Source organism: Tachyglossus aculeatus, chromosome 4, assembly GCF_015852505.1.
Source record: "Tachyglossus aculeatus isolate mTacAcu1 chromosome 4, mTacAcu1.pri, whole genome shotgun sequence".
In the NCBI taxonomy this organism is placed as follows: domain Eukaryota; kingdom Metazoa; phylum Chordata; class Mammalia; order Monotremata; family Tachyglossidae; genus Tachyglossus; species Tachyglossus aculeatus.
The window spans coordinates 90,818,730-90,841,223 of NC_052069.1; positions in this window are offsets into that span (position 1 = coordinate 90,818,730).

Here is a 22,494-nt window from a genome sequence, read left to right on the forward strand (position 1 = left end):
TGTGGAATGCCTTCCCAAGCGCTTAGTACAGTGCTCTGCACACAGTAAGCGCTCAATAAATACGATTGATTGATTGATTAAAATGTCTGAAAGCCTGCCATTTCCCCTATCCTCTATCTGTACTTATTTCAAAGTCCGTCTCCCACTCTAGTTCCTTCTGGGCAGGGAATGTGCCTGTTATATTTTACTCTCCCTAGCACTTGGTACAGTGCTCTGCATACAGTAATCATTCAATAAATACCACTGATGGATTGATTGATAAACATCCTATAGGCTTCTGCTTTCCCCAGCTGAGATCACAATTCCACCAGAAGGCCTTCCCTGATTTATCTTTCATCTCCCCACCCTACTTATCCCCTACAGTTGCCAGTCCAGCACTTCAGAGTCACCTAAGCATTTCTGTACTTCCTCTTCCTTAGTTCTGATAGCACTTATGTACATATCTTTAAACTCTGTTGCTTTCTCCCACCTGTAATGTATTTTAGTGTCTATCTCTCCTGACGTTACCCCTCTGTAATGGGTTCAGTGAGATGAAGATAATGGCTTTATACTCACAGTTTGGGGGCTAGAGGCCAGCTGGAGTAGGTGTGGCCCATTATAGCAGTTCCAATTTGAAATCTGCTGTGTTGCTCAGGTTGGGCTAGGATCTTGTCTTGTTCTCACCTTAGTTTCAGAGCCCGGTAGGAATGTAGGGAATGAGTTGGAGATTTGTTGTCAGTTGAAATATTTTAGAACTCTAACTGAATTCTGGGGCTAGAGAAAGGATATTTTCCTCCTTTGCCCACCTCCAGAGGCTTGGTGCCCCTTCTCCTCCAACTGATTTGGGGGGCTTTTGCAACCCTGGGGGACTCCTCTGTTGTGACCTACCAAAACCTCGCTTTTAATTTCTAATAAAATGATGGCACCTGTGCCAGGAAGAAATCCTTCCCTGCACCGGTCACCGTTAATAAAGAAGTGTTTCCAGCGTGTTATTTACACTTTAAAGAGAATGCGGAGAAACCAAAGAGGTGTTCAAAGAACACCAAGAATGATTTATGATTGGGAAATAGATTCTATAAGGAAAGGTTACAGGAACTAGAGTTGTTTATTCTGCAGAAGAGAAAGCCAAGAGGTTATTTAATAACTGTCAAGACTATGAATGTTTTATAGGGAGCAGGGTGGCCTAATGGAAAAGCATGATTCTGGGTGTCAAGAGACCTGGGTTCTATCCTAGCTTTGCCACTTGCCTGCTAAGAGACATTGAGCAAACCACTTAACTTCTCTGTGCTTCAATTCCCTCACCTGTAAAAGAGGAATTCAATACTAGTTCCCCTTCCCCTTACACTGCGAATCTTCTGTGGGACAGGGACTTTGTCCAATTTGCTTATATTGTACTTACTCCAGCGCTTAGTTCTGCCTGGCACATAATAAGTGCTTAACACATACCACGGTTTTTGTTATTAATATAATTACTATTATAGAAAGACTATTGACCAATTGCAGTATACGTTTCTTAGTAGCCTGACACATATGTATTTTCTAGACTGTGAGCCCACTGTTGGGTAGGGACCGTCTCTATATGTTGCCAACTTGTACTTCCCAAGTGCTTAGTACAGTGCTCTGCACACAGCGCTCAATAAATATGATTGATTGATTGATTGACATGTGCTTAACACATCCCACAGTTTTTATTATTAATATTATTACTATTATAGAGAGGATAGTGGCCAGTTGCTCTGTATATTTCCTGGAGATCAAGATAAAACATTCAAATTAAAATAGAATATATTTCAATAGGTCATAGGGAATATCTTCTTGATTATCCCTCTGATAAAACATTGAAACAATCTAGCGATGGAAACTATGGAGTCTCCACTCCCAGAGACCCTTAAGGAAAAGTATTTCGGTTGCAAGGGGTGGAACCAAAATCTCTCCTGGTCCCTTCCAGTTCTGTGATTGTATTTTGTCATGCTCCTTGTTGTCTAAATGAGCAGACCTGCTCCTCCACATCTGCGTCAGGCCACAGGAACCAGCTCAGCTGTTCCCTGTTTTCTTCCTCCACACATGCCACCTTCTACTTCAAGTCTTGTAAAAGCAGGAAAGACGTTAGCCAGCAATAAAGCCACAGGGCGAAAAAAAGGGGGAAGTTAAAGAGTTGTGTACTGCATCCTTCCCTAACTTGGGTTTGAATAAAATGCCAGGTTCTTAACTAAAAGTAGCTCAATTCTCTCTCCTATGAATTGATGCCTTATTGTGGCAGGAGCGTTTGTGTTTGTTGATGAAGCTTAGAGCTATGTCATATAGGGCTACCCAGAATGGAAAGGTCAAAGCATCAAAGTTGATTCAACTCTGCAGTTGCAACTGGGCAACATCGGCTTGGGAAAGAGTCAAAGGTGGATGATTAAGTGATCAAGATGTTGATCAGAGACAACGGCAGAGGCTCAAGTTTTTACCGCACGGAAGAAGGCAATAGTAAACCACTTCTGTATCTTTACTAAGAAATCTCTATGGATACATATTCCAGGACGACTTTATGACAGAAGATGGGATGTTCTGAAGCGGGTGAGTTCATGGAGTCGCTATGGGTCAGAAACAGCTGGCTGGCATTTGAAGAAGAGCTCAATTCTAGAAACGCCAAGTAAAGATTTAGCGTGACAAAGATTAACCAAGTCTTTATTTATCGGACTGAACTATTATGATTTCAACGGGCAGTGGAAAAAGTCCTCTGAGCTGATACCCACTCATCCCCTTTCATACTTTATGAGCATGAAATCCCAGAGAATTGCTGCAAAATTGCAGGATGTTTATCAGATGCTGTATTTCAGGTCTCATATTTCTTTGCCACTGATGCCTGTGGGGTTGCATTTAAGATTAAATAATACTAAAAAAAAAAACCACCCTCAATTCTGACTTATTAACTTGCTGCTGCTTATACAGATTACCCCTTCAGCCCATCACTCTTCCCCTTCTGGAAAAAAAAAAGGTGTCAAGGAAAATAAGGGCCAGAAGAAGAATGGTGTGGAGAAGAGGCTAGCTGAGATAAACTCTGACTGCTGTAATTGGGCACGGTGAGAAAAGCAACCAAAGATAAGATTTCCTCCTGTAACTAAGGTTTCCTCCTTTAGACTCTAAGTTCTTTATGGGCAGGGCGCATGTCTGCTATTTCTCAGAACAGTGCTTGGTACGTAGTAAGCGCTTAACAAATACCATCATTATTATTTCTGTTTTACTGTATTATCACAAGCACTTAATACACAAGTGCTCAATAAGTAAAACTGATAGACTGATAGAATGTAAAGTCAGCTGTGTGACTTTGGGCAAGCCACTTAACTTCTCTGGGCCTCAGTTACATCATCTGTAAAATGGGGATTAAGACTGTGAGCCCCACGTGGGGCAACCTGATCACCTTGTATCTCCCCAGTGCTTAGAAGAGTGCTTTGCACGTAGTAAGTGCTTAACAAATACCATCATCATTATTATAATGATGACGCTATTTGTTAAGCTCTTACTATGGGCCAAGCACTGTTCTAAGCGCTGGGAGAGATGCAAGGTAATTAGATTGCCCCACATGAGGCTCACAGTCTTAATCCCCATTTTAATAATAATAATTATGGTATCTGTTAAGTGTTCACTATGTGCCAAGCGCTGTTCTAAGAGCTGAGGTAAATACAAGGTAATCAGGTTGCCTCACATGGGGCTCACAGTCTTAATTCACGTTTTTACAGTTGAGGTAAGTGAGGCCCAGAGAAGTTAAGTGACTAGCCCAAAGTCACACAGCTGACAAGAGGTGGAGTGGGAATTAGAACCCAGGTCCTCTGACTCCCAACCCCGTGCTCTTTCCACTAAGCCACGCTGCTTCTCAAACAATAGCTCTTGCTGCTTCTTAATCAGTACGATGGAATGAAGGAATGACTGTAAGCTCGTTATGGGCAGGGATGATCTCTACAGCTGTATTGTATTTTCCCAAGCGCTTGGTACACTGTTTTGCACCCAGGAGGCACTTAATAAATACTATGGAATAGATGAACGAATGAATGAACTCCTCACTATTGACTTCAAAGCTCTCCATCACCTTGCCCCTTCTTACCACACCTCCCTTCTCTCCTTCTCCTACATATTTATTACTCTATTTATTTATTTATTTATTTATTTTACTTGTACATTTCTATCCTACTTATTTTATTTTGTTGGTATGTTTGGTTCTGTTCTCTGTCTCCCCCTTTTAGACTGTGAGCCCACTGTTGGGTAGGGACTGTCTCTATGTGATGCCAATTTGTACTTCCCAAGCGCTTAGTACAGTGCTCTGCACATAGTAAGCGCTCAATAAATACGATTGATTGATTGATTGATTCTGCATCCCAGCCCGCACACTCTGCTCCTCTGTCGCCGCTAACCTCCTCACTGGGCCTCGTTCTCGCCTGTCCCGCCGTTGACCCCTGGCTCATGTCCTACCTCTGCCCTGGAATGCCCTCTCTCCTCACATCTGCCGAACTACTACTACTACTACTAATAATAATAATAGCATTTATTCATTCATTCATTCACTCATATTTATTGAGCACTTACTGTGGGCAGAGCACTGTACCAAGCGCTTGGGAAGTACAAGTTGGCAACATATAGAGACGGTCCCTACCCAAGCACTTACTATGTGCAAAGCACTGTTCTAAATGCTGGGGAGGTAACAAGGTGATCAGGTTGTCCCACGGGGGGCTCCCAGTCTTAATCCCCATTCTACAGATGAGGTAACTGAGGCACAGAGAAGTGAAGTGACTTGCCCAAAGTCACACAGCTGACAATTGGCAGACCCGGGGTTTGAACCCATGACCTCTGACTCCAGAGCCAGGGCTCTTTCCACTGAGCCAAGCTGCTTCTCCCCTTCAAAGCCCTCCTGAAGGCTCACCTCCTCCAGGAGGCCTTCCCAGACTAATTCCCCCATTTCCTCAGCTCCCCCTCCCTTCCCCATCGCCCCAACTCACTCCCTTTGCTCTACCCCCCACCCCACAACACTTATGTATAGATGTACATATTTATTGAGAAGCAGTGGGGCTTAGTGGAAAGAGCATGGGTTTGAGAGTCAGAGGTCGTGGGTTCTAATCAAGCCTCTCCTTCTTGTCTGGTGTGTGACTCTGGGCAAGTCACTTCACTTTTCTGGGCCTCAGTTTACCTCACCTGTCAAATGGGGGTGAAGAATGTGAGCCCCACGTGGGACAACCTGATCATCTTGTATCTACCCCAGTGCTTAGAACAGTGCTTGGCATGTAGTAAGCGCTTAACAAATACCGTAATTCCATTTATTTATATTAATGATGTGTAGATACCTATAGTTCAGCGTGGCTTAGTGGAAAGAGCCCGGGCTTGGGAGTTAGAGGTCGTGGGTTCTAATTCTGACTCCGACACTTGTTAACTGTGTGACTTTGGGCAAGTCACATCCCTTCTCTGTGCCTCAGCAATCTCATCTGTAAAATGGGGATGAGCTCCACGTGGGACAACTGATAACCTCGTATCTACCCCAGCGCTTACGACAGTGCTTGGCACATAGTAAGCGCTCAACAAATACCACTGTGAGTCCATTGTTGGTTAGGGACTGTCTCTATATGTTGTCAACTTGAACTTCCCAAGCGCTTAGTACAGTGCTCTGCACACGGTAAGTGCTCAATAAATACGATTGAATGAATGAATGAATGAACAAATACCACTATTATTATTATTTCTTGAGATTGATGCCAGTTTACTTGTTGTCTGTCTCCCCCCTTCTAGACTGTGAACCCGTTGTGGGCAGGGGTGGTCTCTCTTTGTTGCTGAATCATATTGTCCAAGTGTTTAGTCCAGTGATTATGATGGTTATGGTATTTGTTAAGCACTTACTATATGCCAAACACTGGGCTAAGTGCTGGGGTAGGTACAAGGTAATCAGATTGTCCCACGTGGGGCTCACAGTCTTAATCCCCATTTTACAAATGAGTGAACTGAGGCCCAGAGAAGTGAAGTGACTAGCCTGTCACACAGCTGACAATCGGTGGAGTTGGAAATTCGAACCCATGACATCTGACTCCCAACCCCGGGATCTTGCCACTCAGCCATGCTGCTTCTGTGCTTCTCCCTTCTAGCCTGTGAGCCCATTGTTGGGTAGGGACCGTCTTTATATGGTGCCGATTTGTACTTCATTCATTCATTCAATAAATCGTATTTATTGAGCGCTTACTGTGTGCAGAGCACTGTACTAAGCCCTGGGGAAGTACTTGCCTTTTAGCACAGCGCTCTGTACACAGTAGGCGCTCAATACGATTCAATGAATGAATGAATAATAATAATGTTGGTATTTGTTAAGTGCTTACTATGTTCAAAGCACTGTTCTAAGTGCTAGGGGGGATACAAGGTAATCGAGATTGTTCCACGTGGGGCTCACAGTCTTAATCCCCATTTTACAGATGAGGAACTGAGGCACAGAGAAGTGAAGTGACTTGCCAGAAGTCACACAGCTGACTTGTACATATTCACTTATTCTATTTATTTTGTTAATGATGTGCATCTAGCTTTATTTCTATTTATGGTGATGACTTCATTCATTCATTCAATCGTATAATAAATACGATTTATTTATTAAAAGTGCTCAATAAGAGCACTTACCGTGTGCAGAGCACTGTACTAAGCGCTTGGGAACACCTGTCCACATGTTTTGTTTTACTGTCTGTCTCCCCCTTCTAGACTGTGAGCCCGTTGTTGGGTAGGGACTGGCTCTAGATGTTGCCAACTTGTACTTCCCAAGTGCTTAGTCCAGTGCTCTGCACACAGTCAGCGCTCAATAAATACGATTGAATGAATGAATAACAGGTGGCAGAGCCGGGATTAGAACCCACAACCTCTGACTCCCAAGCCCAGGCTCTTTCCACTGAGTCACGCTGCTTCTCTGAATGAATGTCCAGTGCTGTGCACATGTTACTCCCCTCCTCAAAAATCTCCAGTGGCTACCAGTCATCATCATCATCAATCGTATTTATTGAGCGCTTACTATGTGCAGAGCACTGTACTAAGCGATTGGGAAGTACAAATTGGCAACATATAGAGACAGTCCCTACCCAACAGTGGGCTCACAGTCAACCTACGCATCAAGGAAAAACTCCTCACCCTGGGCTTTAAGGCTGTCCATCCCCTTACCCCTTCCTACCTCACCTCCCTTCTCTCCTTCTCCAGCCCAGCCTGCACCCTCCGCTCCTCTGCCGCTAATCTCTTCATTGGGCCTCGTTCTCCCCCGTCCCGACATCGACCCCCGGCCCACGTCCTTCCCCTGGCCCGGAATGCCCTCCCTCCGCACATCTGCTAAGCTACCTCTCTTCCTCCCTTCAAAGCCCTACTGAGAGCTCACCTCCTCCAGGAGGCCTTCCCTGACTGAGCCCCCTCCTTCCTCTCCCCCTCCTCCCCATCCCCCACCTTACCTCCTTCCCCTCCCCACAGCACCTGTAGATATGTATATATGTTTGTACGTATTTATTACTCTATTTCATTTGTACATATTCATTCTATTTATTTTATTTTGTTAATATGTTTCGTTTTGTTGTCTGTCTCCCCTTTCTAGACTGTGAGCCCGCTGTTGGGTAGGGACCGTCTCTATATGTGGCCAACTTGGACTTCCCAAGCACTTAGTACAGTGCTCTGCACACAGTAAGCACTCAATAAATACGATTAAATAAATAAATAAAATAAAAGCCCTACTGAGAGCTCACCTCCTCCAGGAGGCCTTCCCAGACTGAGCCCCCACTTTCCTCTCCTCCTCCCCACCCCCCCCGCCCTACCTCCTTCCCCTCCCCACAGCACCTGTATATATGTTTGTACAGATTTATTACTCTATTTATTTTACTTGTACATCTTTACTATTCTATTTATTTTGTTAATTATGCACATCTAGCTTTACTTCTATTTATTCTGATGACTTGACACCTGTCCACCTATTTTGTTTTGTTGTCTGTCTCCCCCCCCCTAGACTGTGAGCCCATTGGTGGGTAGGGACCATCTCTACCCAACTGCTTAGAGAAGCAGCGTGGCTCAGTGGAAAGAGCCCGGGCTTTGGAGTCAGAGGTCGTGGGTTCAAATCCCAGCTCTGCCAATGGTCAGCTGTGTGACTTTGGGCAAGTCACTTCACTTCTCTGGGCCTCAGTTCCCTCATCTGTAAAAGGGGGATTAAGACTGTGAGCCCCCTGTGGAACAAACTGATCATCATCATCAATCGTATTTATTGAGCGCTTACTATGTGCAGAGCACTGTACTAAGCGCTTGGGAAGTCCAAGTTGGCAACATATAGAGACAGTCCCTACCCAACAGTGGGCTCACAGTCTAAAAGGGGGAGACAGAGAACAGATCCCCTTGTAACCTCCCCAGCGCTTAGAACAGTGCTTTGCACAGAGTAAGCGCTTAATACATGTCATCATCATCATATACACAGGTGCTGTGGGGAGGGGGCCAACGTGTACTTCCCAAGCGCTTAGTACAGTGCTGTGCACACAGTAAGCGCTCAATACATACGATTGAATGAATAGCAAGCGCTCAATGAAAGCGTCTCTATATGTTGCCAACTTGTACTTCCCAAGCGCTTAGTACAGTGCTCTGCACACAGTAAGCGCTCAGTAAATACGATTGAATGAATGAAGGAGATGGGATGAGCGGATGAATGAATGAGGAGGTGAAGGGGGCGTGTGGAGGAGACACGCTTGGGGCGGGGCGGCCGGGGAAGCGGAAGTCAGCTGTGCCGCCATTGACAACACAGAGGCCAAGCCGTCTCCCTAGGTAATGTACCCCCCCCGGGGCCCCCTTCCTTCATTTCATTCAACCCTATTTATTGAGCGTGTACAGTGTGCACTGCACTGGACACCCAGCCGTGCTTATTGAGCGTTTACAGTGCGCGGAGCACTGGGCTAAGCGCTCCCTCCCTCTTTTCAGGCGAGGCGTGGCTGGGAGGGAGACTAGGCCGCGGGACGGCTCAGCTGGCCGCCGTTGCCTAGGAACGAGCGGCCGCCCCGCCCATCTCCCCCCGTAGAGTGGGCCCGTCGCGGCTCGTGATTGGCCCGCTGCGGCTGTCAATCAGGTTGCCATGGCACCGGGGGACGCGCCCCAGGCGAAGCCCCCGTCTTGCCTTCGCAGCCGGTACAGTCATGTTGGCCGCGGAGGAGTCCCCATTGCCATCCATTCATCCAATCATTCATTCAGTCGTATTTATTGAGCGCTTACTGTGTGCAGAGCACTGTACTAAGCGCTTGGGAAGGACAAGTTGGCAACATCATCATAATAATAATGCTGGCATTTGTTAAGCTTGGGTAGGGACTCTATATGTTGCCAACTTGTACTTCCCAGGTACATAGTACAGTGCTTTGCACACAGTAAGCACTCAATAAAGACGATTGATTGATTAAGCACTTACTATGTGCAGAGCACTGTTCTAAGCGCTGGGAGGGGATACAAGGTGATCAGGTTGTCCCACGTGGGGCTCACGGTCTTCATCCCCATTTTACAGTTGAGGTAACTGAGGCTCAGAGAAGTTAAGTGACTTGCCCCAGGTCACACAGCAGACATAATAATAATAAAAATGGTATTTCTTAAGCGCTTACTATGTGCAAAGCACTGTTCTGAGCGCTGGGGAGAGTACAAAGTGATCAGGTTGTCCCACGGGGGGGCTCACAGTTTTAATCCCCATTGTACAGATGAGGTAACCGAGGCACAGAGAATTTAAGTGACTTGCCCAAAGTCACACAGCTGACATTTGGCAGAGCCGGGATTTGAACCCATGGCCTCTGAATCCAAAGTCCGTGCTCTTTCCACTGAGCCACGCCGCTTCTCTGGAAGAAAAGTATAATATCCCAATTTGGTTTGAATAGAGCCTTGAAGGGCAAAATGATATGTTATCCCAGAACAGTGGGGAAGGCATAGCGGGAGAGGTAGCTTTAACTCTTTATTGGCAGCAGGGAAGAAAGAAGCATTAAGATTTGCTTTGGGAATGTGGGTTGTAGTAATCCTGGAAAAAGTTATGGACATTGATGTCCTTCTCTATATTGCAAGCCCGTTGTGGGCAGGGAACATGTCCACCAACTCTGTTAAATTGTACTCTCCCAAGCACTTAGTGCAGTGCTCTGCAAACTGTAAGCACTCAGTGAATACAATTGATTAATTTGTTGGTTGTAAATTAAGTGCCTATGGAAACTACTATCCGAGGCTTCAGATATATTATTTATCAAATGATAAATCTTTAAAATTGAAAGTCATGATCAAGAGTAGTTAAGGGTAATGACTGAGATGAAAGAATCACTGTGAGCAATTGACCTGTAGGTATTTCCCACTGAAACCACTGCACTCTCATCTAGAGAAGCAGCGTGGCTCAGTGGAAAGAGCCCGGGCTTTGGTGTCAGAGGTCATGGGTTCGAATCCCGGCTCCACCAATTGGCAGCTGTGTGACTTTGGGCAAGTCACTTAACTCCTCTGGGCCTCAGTTGCCTCATTTGTAAAATGGGGATTAAGACTGTGAGCCCCACGTGGGACAACCTGATCATCTTGTAACCTCCCCAGCGCTTAGAACAGTGCTTTGCACATAGTAAGCGCTTAATAAATGCCATCATCATCATCATTATGTAGGGTGAAAAAATTGCTTACTCATTATCATCATCATCATCATCATCAATCGTATTTATTGAGCGCTTACTGTGTGCAGAGCACTGTACTAAGCGCTTGGGAAGTACAAGTTGGCAACATATAGAGACAGTCCCTACCCAACAGTGGGCTCACAGTCTAAAAATTAATCCAAGCATTTACCTTAACCTGCCTTGATTACTGTATTGTTCTCCTTGCTGACCTCCCTGCCTCCTGTCTCTACCCACTCCAGTTTCTACTTCACTCTGCTGCCTTGATCATTTTTCTACAGAAACGTTCAGTCCATGTGTCCCCACGCCTGAAGAACCTCCCGTAAAATGCCATTATTATTGTTATGACTGCCCATCCATCAAACAGAAGTTTCTTACCATCGGCATTAAAGCACCTTTCCCCCTATTACCTCACTTTGATGATAATAATAATAATGGTATTTGTTAAGCGCTTACTGTGTGCAAAGCGCCGTTCTAAGCGCTGGGGAGGTCACAACGTGATCAGGTTGTCCCACGGGGGGCTCACAGCTTTAATCCCCATTTTACAGATGAGGTGACTGAGGCACAGAGAAGTTAAGTGATTTGCCCAAAGTCACACAGCTGACAGTTGGCGGAGCAGGGATTTGAACCCATGACCTCTAACTCTCTACTATAGTCCAGCCCACACACTTCCCTCCTCTGATACCAACCTACTGATTGTACCTCCCCTGAGCAGCATGGCTCAGTAGGAAATAGCATAGGCTTTGGAGTCAGAGGTCATGGGTTCAAATCCCGGCTCTGCCAATTGTCAGCTGTGTGACTTTGGGCAAGCCACTTAACTTCTCTGTGCCTCAGTTACCTCATCTGGAAAATGGGGACTAAATCTGTGAGCCCCACGAGGGACAACCTGATCACCTTGTAACCTCCCCAGCGCTTAGAACAGTGCTTTGCACATAGTAAGCGCTTAATAAATGCCATCATTATTATTATTATTATCTCATCTATCTCGATACCGACCTCTCTCCCACAACCTACTTCAGGCCTGGGAAGCCCTCCCTCTTCATACCCAATAGAAAATTTATCTCCCCATCTTCAAGGCGTTATTGAAGGCACATCTCCTCAAAGAGGTCTTTCCTGACCAAACCCTCATTTTCTTTTCTCGCATTGCCTTCTTTATCCCCCCGATTTGCTGCCTTTATTTCCCGCTCCCTGACCCCCGTAGCATTTATGTACATATCTGTAATTTATTTATATTAATGTCTGTGTCTCTAGACCGTAGACTCGTTGGGGGCAGGGGATGTGTTATATTGTATTCTCCCATGCCCTTAGTACAGTGCCCTGCGCACAGTAAGAGCACAATAAATATGATTGAAAGAGTGAATGAGTGAACTTGTACTTCCCAAGCGCTTAGTACAGTGCTCTGCACACAGTAAGCGCTCAATAAATACGATTGAATGAATGAATAAATGATTGATTCATTGAAATGAAGGGAATTTAGGTAACTTGAGATTTCCAGATGAACTCAGAATAGTTTGTCTCTCTAATCATCATCATCATCAATCGTATTTATTGAGCACTTACTGTGTGCAGAGCACTGTACTAAGCGCTTGGGAAGTCCAAGTTGGCAACATATAGAGACAGTCCCTACCCAGCAGTGGGCTCGCAGTCTAAAAGGGGGAGACAGAGAACAAAACCAAACATACTAACAAAATAAAATAAATAGAATAGATATGTACGAGTAAAATAAATAAATAGAGTAATAAATATGTACAAACATATATGCATATATACAGGTGCTGTGGGGAAGGGAAGGAGGTAAAATGGAGATGTTTAGCTTTATAGTTACTGACAAGATGATCATTGGCTAAGAGTTGATTTCTTGAGTGCTTCTTAAGAATTGATGATGTTCTGTTCATGTAAGGGAGCACTGTCAATCTCAGCCATTTGAGAGCCCAATTATTCATCCCCTTCCCTAACCATGACGAATAAAGGTGCAACTGGTTATTGCGTGGCTCTCTAGTGGGACAATGACAAATACACATAAAGGAAATATTGCACCTACATCCATCATCACTGCTGTCATTTTAAAAAGATCCCCTGGAATTTGCAGCATTTAACTAGGAGCAGGGTGATAGGACTTTTTCATTATCACAGGCAATTCTCTCTCAGTCTGGTTAAATTTACTTATGAAGACTGTAAGCTCTTTGTGGGCAGGGAGTGTGTCTATCAACTCTGTTGGATTATACCTTTTAGACTGTGAGCCCACTGTTGGGTAGGGACTGTCTCTATATGTTGCCAACTTGTACTTCCCAAGCGCTTAGTACAGTGCTCTGCACACAGTAAGCACTCAATAAATACAATTGATTGATTGATACTCTCCCAAGTGCTGAGTAGAGTGTTGTACACACCCGAAGTGCTCCCCGTCTCCATTCCCCCATCTTACCTCCCTCCCTTCCCCACAGCACCTATATATATGTATATATGTTTGTACATATTTTTTTTACTCTATTTATTTAATTTACTTGTACATATCTATTCTATTTATTTTATTTTGTTAGTATGTTTGGTTTTGTTCTCTGTCTCCCCCTTTTAGACTGTGAGCCCACTGTTGGGTAGGGACTGTCTCTATATGTTGCCAATTTGTACCCCCCAAGTGCTTAGTACAGTGCTCTGCACATAGTAAGCGCTCAATAAATACGATTGATGATGATGATGATGATTGAAGCTAGCCAAGCATTAAGGGAATTCAAAAAGTATGGATTTCTATTATTTTTCTTTAGTTTGGGAGGGAACAAGCTTCCATGTCAATACCACGTCATTTCATTCTCTCTCTGGGGTTTGGATTCAATTTTGAGATGACTTGAGATGTCTTTTTATTTTGCTCCTTTTTGGCAGCAGTGTTTACTATTCAGAATTCATAAATCTTCCAGTTCTTTTAAGTAAAGAAGCAGAAAAAAAATTGAAATTCAAAAGTGACCAGCAGATGACAGAAATCCTCCATCTCATTTCTTCCTGGCAAGCCACGAGTGCTAAACACGCCAATCTCTTCTTGGCAGTGTTCTGGGTCGGTCACTTGAGAGAAAACTTGGCAAGTGCCAGGACTTGTGTGAAACTCATTTGTTTCAGAATTCACTAGCCTTAACTCTTTACACCGTCACTATTGCCCACCTCGAGCCTCCTGAGGTGTCATCAGACCCCAAGCCTGAATAAAGGTAGAATTTCTTTAAATCTGGGATTTTAGGGGACAAAGAGATCTGACTTTACCTATGACATTTCCCAAGGAAACCAAGGATGATTCGCACATCTAAAATCTGTTAATTTCCAATTGCTGCGTGATGGAGAATGATAGCAATTCCTGGTTCTCAAATTCTGCTTGATTAGATAGTTGGGTGTTATTGGAGTCACCCATCAGAGTAGTTTTCCTAACTACTTATTAGGAAAGTATTTATTATTAGTTATTAGTATTTCCTAACTACTTTTGCCAAATTTAAGGTAGCATCAATCAGTTGTATTTATTGAGTGCTTACTGTGTGCGGAGCACTGTACTAAACCTTTGGGAGAGTACAGTATAACAATATAACAGAGTTGGTAGACCTGTTCCCTGCCCACCATAAACTTCCAGTTTAGAGCATTTGTTCAGCTGCTGTTTCTGAAGATGATAGAGTGCAATTTATTTGTTTCTCATTGGACTGTAAAATTTTAAAATAGGTGAAATTCCAATAGAAGAAGAACATAGGAATGAGAGAAAAGAAGGTGTTTGCTAATATCTTGGCCCAGACCTAATAGTAATAATAATACTATGTAATGCAGTCTAATACTTCTAGACTGTGAGCCCACTGTTGGGTAGGGACTGTCTCTATATGTTGCCAACTTGTACTTCCCAAGTGCTTAGTACAGTGCTCTGCACACAGTAAGCGCTCAATAAATACGATTGCTTGATTGATTGGAATTTGTTAAGCACTTATTACGTGCCAGGCACTATACTAAACTCTGGGATAGAGACAAGATAATCGGGTTGGACATAGTCCCTATCCCACATAGGGCTCACAGTCTTAATCCCCATTTTACAGATAAGGGAATTGAAGCCCAGAGAAGTGAAGTGACTTGCCCAAGGTCACACAGCAGACAAGTGGCAGAGTGGGGATTAGAACCCAGGTCCTTCTGAATCATTCATTCATTCATTCAGTCGTATTTATTGAGCGCTTACTGTGTGCAGAGCACTGTACTAAGCGCTTGGGAAGTGCAAGTCGGCAACACATAGAGACGGTCCCTACCCAACAATGGGCTCACAGTCTAGAAGGGGGAGACAGACAACAAAACCAAACGTGTGGACGGGGGTCAAGTTGTCAGAACTGATAGAATTAAAGCTAAATGCACATCGTTAACAAAATAAATAGAATAGTAAATATGTACAAGTAAAATAGAGTAATAAATCTACAAACATATATACAGGTGATTTGGGGAGGGGAAGGAGGTAGGGCAGGGGGGATGCGGAGGAGAAGAGGAAAAAGGGGGGCTCAGTCTGGGAAGGCCTCTTGGAGGAGGTGAGCTCTCAGTAGGGCTTTGAAGGGAGGAAGAGAGCGAGCTTGGCGGATGTGTGGAGAGAGGGCATTCCGGGCCGGGGGGTCGACACAAGCTAATTGACACCGTTGCTCCCACGATCCTGGGAGCCGGAGCACTGGGTAGGGACTGTCTCTATATGTTGCCAATTTGTACTTCCCAAGCGCTTAGTACAGTGCTCTGCACACAGTAAGAGCTCAATAAATACGATTGATGATGATGATGATGATTCTCGAGGTGAGACGGGGACGAGGACCAGAGTGATCCCTCCCAGAACACTCCCAGGCCTGTGCTGTATCCACTAGGCCACGTGTAAGCGGAAACCTTGATTATGCAGATCATTTTGTCTAGAACAATTTTGCGTTATTATTTTGCCTAGGTTTGCTTAGACTGAAAACTTAAGGTTGTTTGGGGTTTTTTTTTGCTTTTTTTAAAAATCCCAAACTCCATGCAGAGCAGCACATCCAAAGAGGAAAGCCAGGATCTTCTGGCTGGCAGATGAACCCATCCTTCTGACCTGCCAAGCTTTCTGAAAATTGGGGAATCCTCTAGACTGTAAATTCATCCTCAAGGCTCTAAACTCCCCGTGGGTAGGGAATGTGTTTATCGTTGTATTTTACTCTCCCAAGTGCTTAGTACAGTACTCTGCACACAGTAAGCACTCGGTAAATACGGTTGAACGGATGGATGGATGTCTGTGTCCCAAGGACACAGTGGTAAATGGTAAATGTTGCCAACTTGTACTTCCCAAGCGCTTAGTACAGTGCTCTGCACACAGTAAGCGCTCAGTAAATACGATTGAATGAATGAATAAATGAAGTGTAGGAGAAAACAAGTCACCCACTCTAGGGATACCAAAGTGGTTCTTCTAAATCTTACCCTTCTAGAAGTTATGGCACAGCAATCTTCCCTTACCTCAGGTCCCTGGTTGACTGAAGCAGCCTCTGCTAGACTATAAGCTCGTTGCAAGCAGGAAATGTGTCTGTTTATTCTTAAATTGTTCTCTCCCAAACATTTAGTACAGTGCTTTACCAACAGTAATTGCTCAATAAACACGACTGAATGAATGAATGCCCTAGGATGCCTAGGGAGTTCCTGACCTAATAATAATAATAATAATGATGGTATTTGTTAAGAATCTACTCTGTGCAAAGCACTTTTCTAAGCACTGGGGGGATTAGAGGTGATCAGGCTGTCCCACGTGGGGCTCACAGTCTTCATCCCCATTTTACAGATGAGGGAACCGAGGCACAGAGAAGTTAAGTGGCTTGCCAAGGTCACACAGCTGACAAGTGGGGGAGTCAGGAACAGGTCTGCTGCCTCGTGGGTGGGGAAGAAATGTTGGAAGGACTGTGAGAGGAGCAATTATAAAAATAATGCTAATAGTAGTAATGATCTTGGTATTTAAGCACTTGCTATGTAGCAAACACTGTACTAAGCACTGGGGTAGATAAAAGATCATCAGGTCCCACATGGGGCTCACAGTCTAAGTAGGAGAGAGAACAGGTATTGAATCCCCATTTTGCAGGTGAGGGAACTGAGGCACAGAGAAGGTAAGTCACTTGCCCAAGGTCACACAGCAGAGATGAACATATGTGTAATTTTATTTATCCCTTTGCTCTTCCCCCTTGCCAATCCCAAAGCACTTAACGTACTTATCAGTAGTTTCATTTATTTGTATTGATGGCTGTATCCCCCCACTCTAGACTGTGAACTCTTGTGGGCAGAGAATGTCACTATTTATTGTTGTATTGTAGTCTCCCATGTGCTTAGTACTCCAGTCCCCACAGATTGTTTTCCTGCCAATATGTACACTTTTGAATGATTCCCCCTTCTAGACTGTGAGCTCATTGTTGGGTAGGGACCGTCTCTATATGTTGCCGACTTTTACTTCCCAAGCGCTTAGTACAGTGCTCTGCACACAGTAAGCGCTCAGCAGTAAGACTGAATGAATAATCCCAGCTCCACCTCTTGTCTGCTCTGTGGCCCTAGGCAAGCCATTTCATTTCTCTGTGCCTCAGTGACCTCGTCTGTAAAATGAGGATCAATCAATCAATCGCATTTATTGAGCGCTTACTGTGTGCAGAGCACTGCACTAAGCGCTTGGGAAGTCCAAGTTGGCAACATATAGAGACGGTCCCTACCCAACAGTGGGCTCACAGTCTAAAAGGGGGAGACAGAGAACAAAACCAAATATACTAACAAAATAAAATAAATAGAATAGATATGTACAAGTAAAATAAATAAATAAATAGAGTAATAAATATGTACAAACATATATATGTATATATACATATATGCATATATATATATATATATATAAAGAGGATGAAGACTGTGAGCCGCTTGTGGGACAGGGACTGGGTCCAATGCAATTTGTTTGTAACCACCCCACTCCTTAATAAAATGCCTGGCACACAGTAAGTGCTTAACAAATACCACAACTATTATTATTATTATTATTATTTCCAGCAGTCGCACATGTACTATGAAATGACAATACAAGATCTCTATCAATGGGACAATGATAATACTAATGATCATCATCATCAATCGTATTTATTGAGCGCTTACTGTGTGCAGAGCACTGCACTAAGCGCTTGGGAAGTACAAGTTGGCAACATATAGAGACAGTCCCTACCCAACAGTGGGCGCACAGTCTAAAAGGGGGAGACAGAGAACAAAACCAAATATACTAACAAAATAAAATAAATAGAATAGATATGTACAAGTAAAATAGAGTAATAAAAATGTACAAACATATTTACATATATATATATGAAGAGGATGAAGACTGTGAGCCCCTTGTGGGACAGGGACTGTGTCCAGTGCAATTTGCTTGTAACCACCCCACTCCTTAATAAAATGCCTGGCACACAGTAAGTGCTTAACAAATACCACAACTATTATTATTATTATTTCCAGCAGTCGCACATGTACTATCAGATGACAGTACAAGATCTCTATCAATGGGACAATGATAATACTAATGATCATCATCATCAATCGTATTTATTGAGCACTTACTGTGTGCAGAGCACTGTACTAAGCGCTTGGGAAATACAAGTTGACAACATATAGAGACAGTCCCTACCCAACAGTGGGCGCACAGTCTAAAAGGGGGAGACAGAGAACAAAACCAAACATACTAACAAAATAAAATAAATAGAATAGATATGTACAAGTAAAATAAATAGAGTAATAAATATGTACAAACATATTTACATATATATATATATATATGAAGAGGATGAAGACTGTGAGCCCCTTGTGGGACAGGGACTGTGTCTAACGCAGTTTTGCTTGTAACCACCCCACTCCTTAATAGAATGCCTGGCACACAGTAAGTGCTTAACAAATACCACAACTATTATTATTATTATTATTTCCAGCAGTTGCACATGTACTATCAGATGACAATACAAGATCTCTATCAACGGGACAATGATAATACTAATGATCATCATCATCAATCGTATTTATTGAGCGCTTACTGTGTGCAGAGCACTATACTAAGCGCTTGGGAAGTACAAGTTGGCAACATATAGACACAGTCCCTACCCAACAGTGGGCTCACAGTCTAAAAGGGGGAGACAGAGAACAAAACCAAACATACTAACAAAGTAAAATAAATAGAATAGATATGTACAAGTAAAATAAGTAAATAAATAGAGTAATAAATATGTACAAACATATATATATATATATATATATATATATATATATAAAGAGGATGAAGACTGTGAGCCCCTTGTGGGGCAGGGACTGTGTCCAATGCAATTTGCTTGTAACCACCCCACTCCTTAATAAAATGCCTGACACACAGTAAGTGCTTAACAAATACCACAACTATTATCATTATTATTCTTTCCAGCAGTCACATATGTAATATCAAATGACAATACAAGATCTCTATCAACGGGACAATGATAATACTAATGATAGTAATGATAATAATAATTGTTATTATTAGAGAAGCAGCATGGCTAACTGGAAAGATCACGGGCTTTGGAGTCAGAGGTCATGGGTTTGAATGCCGGCTCCGCCACAAGTCTGCTGTGTGACCTTGGGCAGGTCACTTCACTTCTCGGAGCCTCAGTTACCTCATCCGGAAAATGGGGATTAAGACTGTGAGCCCCGCGTGGGACAACCTGGCTCAGTGGAAAGAGCCCGGGCTTTGGAGTCAGAGGTCATGGGTTCAGATCCCGACTCCACCACTTGTCAGCTGCGCGACTTTGGGCAAGGCGCTTCACTTCTCTGGGCCTCAGTTCCTTCCTCTGTAAAATGGGGAGGAAGACTGTGAGCCGCACGTGGGACAACCTGATTACCTTGTATCTACCCCAGCGCTTAGAACAGTGCTTGGCACATAGTAAGCGCTTAATAAATGCCAACATGATTATTATTATTATTATTATTATTATTATTCCCCCCCCAGCGCTTAGAACAGTTCTTTGCACATAGTAAGCGCTTAATAAATGCCATCATTATTATTATTATTCATTAAACGTCTACTCTGGGCCAAGCACTGGGGTAGCTACAAGATAGATTGGACACATCCGAAGTGAGCCCTACCTTTGAGCTTGAGTGAGCTGTTATATCTGTTTTAGACTGTGAGCCCACTCTTTTAGACTGTGAGCCCACTGTTGGGTAGGGACTGTCTCTATATGTCGCCAATTTGTACTTCCCATAGGGACAGTCTATATATGTTGCCAATACTTCCCAAGCGCTTAGTACAGTGCTCTGCACATAGTAAGCGCTCAATAAATACGATTGATGATGATATCGGCTAGTCATTCCACCTTTCATGGGCAGGGCGGATGAAGAGAGTAGACAAAAAGCAGGATCGGTCAACAGCTGCTTTATTGTGACCTTAAATGTCGGGGTCGGGGTAAGTAGTGGTCTCTATACAAGGGAGACAGAAGTGACCAAGGGAAGCAAAACCTCCTAGAAACTGGCATGGCTGTAGACACCTGGGAAACAATTATAGAAAGAAGACACTCTGAGTGTGTAACAGCTCTAAGAACTACTTGATGGTCAGTCACTTTTTATCAATAGAGAAGCAGCGTGGTTCAGTGGAAAGAGCCCGGGCTTTGGAGTCCGAGGTCATAACTTCAAATCCCAGCTCTGCCCCTTGTCAGCTGTGTGACCGTGGGCCAGCCACTTGACTTCTCTGCGCCTCTGTAAAATGGGGATTAAGACTGTGAGCCACCCATGGGACAACCTGATCACCTTGCAACCTCCCCAGCGCTTAGAACGGTGCTTGGCACATAGTAAGCGCTTAATAAATGCCATCAGTATTATTATTATTGCTATTTTTATCTTGGCAGGTTGGCTTTCAGCTGGTCCATCTGTTGAGGCTGTGGCGCGGTTGTCTGATGTTTTCATTTTCAGCACTCAATCAGTGGTCATTATTGAGCACTTACTATGTGCAGAGCACTGTACTAAGCTCTCGGGAGAGTCCGATACAACAGAATTAGCAGATACATTCCCTGCCCATAACGTGCTTACAGTCTAGAGGGAGGGACAGACGCTAATATGAATATATAGGTAATTTATAATACATACTTTAATTATAATTTAAAAATATATACGTAAGTGCCATGGGGTAGTGGATGGGGTGAATATCAAAAGTCCAAATAATAATAATAATAATAATGATGGTATTTGTTAAGTGCTTACTAAGTGCAAAGCACTGTTCTAAGTGCTGGGGTGATACAAGGCGATCAGGTTGTCCCACATGAGGCTCACAGTCTTAATCCCCATTTTACAGATGAGGGCACTGAGGCCCAGAGAAGTGAAGTGACTTGCCCGAAGTCACCCAGCTGACAATTGGCGGAGTCGGGATTTGAACCCAGGACCTCTGACTCCAAAGCCCCTGCTCTTTCCACTGAGCCACGCTGCTTCTCTCAAACCAAAGGTCGCAGACCAAGTGCGTAGATGACACAGAGGCGGAAGGGAGCTGGGGAAAAGAGGGCTTCATTGGGGAAGACCTTTTGGAGAAGATGTGACCTTAATTATGCTTTGAAGGTAGGGAGAGTGGTGGTCTGGCCTATATGGACGGGGAGGGAGTTCGAGCATAGGGGATGGAGGTGGGAATGGGGTCGGCAGCGAGATAGATGAGATTTGGGCACAGCGAATAAGCTGGCATTAGAGGAACGGAGTGTGTGGGCAGGGCTGTAGTAATAATACTACTAATAATAATCATCAATCGTATTTATTGAGCGCTTACTGTGTGCAGAGCACTGTACTAAGTGCTTAAAACAGGCAAAGCACTGTTCTAAGCACTGGAGAGGTTACAAGGTGATCAAGCTGTCCCACAAGGGGCTCACAGTCCTAGTCCCTATTTTACAGATGAGGTACCCGAGGCACAGAGAAGTGAAGTGACTTGCCCAAGGTCACACAGCTAACAATTGGCAGAGGCAGGATTTGAACCCACAACCTCTGACTCCAAAGCCCGGGCTCTTTCCACTGCGCCACCCTGCTTCTCTGCATAGTAGGAGATCAGTAAGGACTGCCGTCTCTATATGTTGCCAATTTGTACTTCCCAAGCACTTAGTACAGTGCTCTGCACACAGTAAGCGCTCAATAAATACGATTGATGATGATGATTTACTGATACAGGTATTTATAATGGCATTTATTAAGTGCTTACTATGTGCAAAGTACTGTTCTAAGCGCTGGGGAGGTTACAAGACAATCAGGTTGTCCCACAGAGGCCTCACAGTCTTCATCCCCATTTTCCAGATGAGGGAACTGAGGCCCAGAGAAGTGAAGTGACTTGCCCAAAGTCACACAGCTGACAGTTGGCCGAGCCGGGATTTGAACCCATGACCTCTGACTCCAAAGCCCGGGCTCTTTCCACTGAGCCACGCTGCTTCTCTGCGTAGTAGGAGATCAGTAAGGTGAGGTGGTGAGGCGAGCTGATTGAGTGCTTTTAACCGATCGTATTTATTGTACATATTTATTACTCTATTTATTTTACTTGTACCTATCCTATTTATTTTATTTTGTTAGTATGCTTGGTTTTGTTCTCTGTCTCCCCCTTCTAGACTGTGAGCCCACTGTTGGGTAGGGACTGTCTCTATATGTCGCCAGCTTGTACTCCCCAAGCGCTTAGTACAGTGCTCCGCACACAGTAAGCGCTCAATAAATACGATTGATTGATCGATGGGAAGGCATTTCTGTTCGATGCAGAGGTGGATGGGCAGCCGTTGGAGGTGCTTGAGTGGGGAGATAGGAACTGAACATTTTGCCCAAGGTCACACAGCAGACAAGTGTTAACAGTTAAATATGCATGTGCAGCGTGGCTCAGTGGAAAGAGCACGGGCTTGGGTTCAAATCCTGGCTCCACCAATTG